Consider the following 3150-nt stretch of genomic DNA (forward strand, 5'->3'; position numbering starts at 1 on the left):
CCGCTGAACTGTCTCCCTGACCCGTGGGCTTTACTTTACAATGGGCAGGGAACAATTGCATATGCTTTTGATATCTAGTGTCTGTGATGGTGTTTACGACTTTCTCCAAAGGGTGAACGTGGCAAAGGAGAGTCTGGCCCATAAGACCGAGCTGGGATGAAGGGAAGATTAAAGGAGAGTCAGATGGGAATGGCCGAGCTGGGTCGGGTCTTTTGATTTCTAGCATCCATTTCCGTTCTCCAAAGACACACGTTTGTTTCTTCTGTGGGACAGAGAACACCTGCCTTCCACTCCCGGTTCCCAGTCTGGAGATGATGCATTCTGATATAGGCGCGTGGCTCAACCTGCCAATCAAAGCATCCTATTCTGCTCTCTAGGATGGGCAGGTGACCTGATGAGGGCCAATGGATATTTTAGATTGTGTGTGTGCACATGTGTACACACGCACATACACACATATACACATACATGTGAGCTTGTGTGCCATGGGTAGTGGGTAGTTGTTAGAAGATAGATTTTAGGAGCCAGCGCTCCCTCCACCATGTTCTGGGGGACAACCTCAGGCAGTCAGATTGCTGCCCGGTACCTTACAAGCAGAGCCGTCTCGTCAGTCCTGTTATGTCCTGAGTCAAGTCCTGTGTGATCTGAACCAAGTGATGGAGAGGGCTCTGAATGTAGGGCTGTAGCCGGGGCAACCAAACTGCCTTACGTCATTGTTTGCTGACTTGCCTGATATTTGTGGAGAAAACTGAGAATCAAAGAACCACCGTAGATTTGGACACTGTCTCCAAGATTATTTAAAAGTGGGGACAGGCCCGGGAGACTCTCGGGAAATCCTTTTAACCCTGAGGTCCCAGAAATGTACAAATGCACTCAAGGACTGTAACCCCATACCTCCAGTAATGCTGAAAAAAAAAAATCCTCATCTGGATGTGAGTCAACCGCCAGCCAAACCTTCACCGCTGGCTCTGCTTTTGGTGTCAAATTGTAGCTCTCCTCTTTCATCTTTCCCAGCAATTCCTTCTGTTTTTCATTTCTCTTGATTTCTTTCTTTGGGCTTTTGATCTGTTTTCTATTGTTATCATCCAGGCATTTCATGCCTGAACTTTCCAAGTCCCTGTAATCCAACCATAACAACATCTGGGATTTGTGGTTGTGTGTTAGCATTAGCTCCTCTTGATGCATCGGGAGCAGGCTGATTCTTTTATATCTTGTTCCATGAAGCTGATTTTCCTCCAACCCTTAGCCTCGGGATTTTCCAAGGAACTTTCCAAGGTGGGCAGGATACAAGGCGAGCTCTTGGGGGAACTGGCTTTGCCATTTTATCTTGCTTGTTTTCCACCGCTGGTGGGCTTCACATGGCTTACCCTTTGACATCTGACTCCTTGGGATGCTACTTCTACATCTCAGAGTCTCCTTCAAGGGACCCATTAGGTCCTCTAGACATAGCTTCAAGGACAGCTCTACTCTTCTTATTTTGCAATTTAATGAATCAATTAATGTGTGTGTCTGTGTGTGTATGCGTTATATGCATGTTTGAGTGTAGTGGGTGTAAATGTGTCCACGTGTGCATGTGGAGGTCAGAGGTCAATGACTAGCATCTCCCTCTATCTCTTAACCTTATTATTTAAAAATTTTACTTAGTAATTGATTAATTAATTAATTAATTAATCAATTAATTAATTAATGTGTCTGTGTCTGTGTGTGGTGTGATGTGGTTGTGGTGGAGTTTCAGGTGGTTGTGAGCTGCCTGACTTGGGTATTAGGATCTGAACTTGGGCCCTCTGGAAGCGCTCTTAATCACCGAGCCACCTCTCTACCTTCTGTTTTGAATCAGACTCTCACTGAATCTGGGGCTTACCATTTCAGCTAGCCTGGCCATTCAGCAAGCTCCCAAGACTTCACTTGTCTCTGCCCCCTGTCCAGCTTTTGCATGGGTTTGGGGGATCCAAGCTCAAGCCCTCATGTTTGTGCAGTGTGCCGGCGAGTTTCATGTCAACTTGACACAAGTTAGAGTCATTCTGTAAGAGGGAACCTTGACTGGGAAAATGTCCCAATCAGATTGGGCTGTGGACAAGCCTGCGGTGCATTTTCTCAACTGATTGATATGGAAGGGTCCATCTCACTGTGGGTGGTGTCACCTCTGGGCTGGTTGTCCTGGGTGCTATAAGAAAGCAGGTTGAGTAAGCCATGAGGAGCAAGCCAGTAAGCAACGTTCCTCCATGTTCTCTGCTTCAGGCCCTGCCCCCAGGTTCCTGCCCTCTCTGAGTTCCTGCCTTATCTTCCCTCAGTAAAGACCTGGGATGTGAGACTATAAACTGGATCCAACCCTTTCTTCCCCAAGCTTTTTTGGTCATGGTGTTTTATCACAGCAATAGACATCCTAAGTAAGACATTCAGCAAGGATTTTCCCTTTGAGTAATCTCTCCAGTCCCCAAATCTCCACTCTATGCCAGTTAGTTGTGTGTAGACAGTCCCCTGAGCTCCCCGATTCCCAGTTTCTCTAGAATAGGGTAAAGACAATGACTTTTATAGGAAAGGATTTTCACAAGGATTATATTGAAACACATCAATTCATGGAAAGCATCAGCACAGTGCAGCACAGTACGCAACCATGGATTCCACATCTGGGAAGTCAACCAACCGTACAATGGAAAATAATTTCAAAATGAAATCGCATCTGTCCCATTTAAGGATGAGCAATCCATAGTCATGTATGTTCTGCACCTTGATCATCTGTGGGTCTCTGTAGCTCCTTCTACTGCAAAAAGTAGCTTCCCTCATGGTGGCTGACTGATGCACTGATCTATGAGTATAATAAAAAGTCATTAAGTGAAGGCGAATTTAATTAATCCAGGCCAGTGGGTACAAGATGATACAACTTTAATATAAAAGCACACTCACACACCCGGAGTTCAGCGATCCACTGTAAACCGGAAACAGGAAGCGGCTCCAGTGAATTATTTCGGGACATAAGCTAAACTAGCCATGTGGGCGGCAGGGTGCTGGGGATGCAGCTCCGCCGCTCTTAATTCAACAGAGTGGCACCCGACGTGATGGACTAAATCCACTTAAAAACCTGAGAAGGCTTAAAAATAAGGGAGAGAGAGTTTAATACAGATTTTTGCTGTTTGTTGGTGGCGTGCTGTA

The sequence above is a fragment of the Microtus ochrogaster genome, chromosome 7 (assembly GCF_000317375.1).
Source record: "Microtus ochrogaster isolate Prairie Vole_2 chromosome 7, MicOch1.0, whole genome shotgun sequence".
Classification (NCBI taxonomy): Eukaryota; Metazoa; Chordata; class Mammalia; order Rodentia; family Cricetidae; genus Microtus; species Microtus ochrogaster.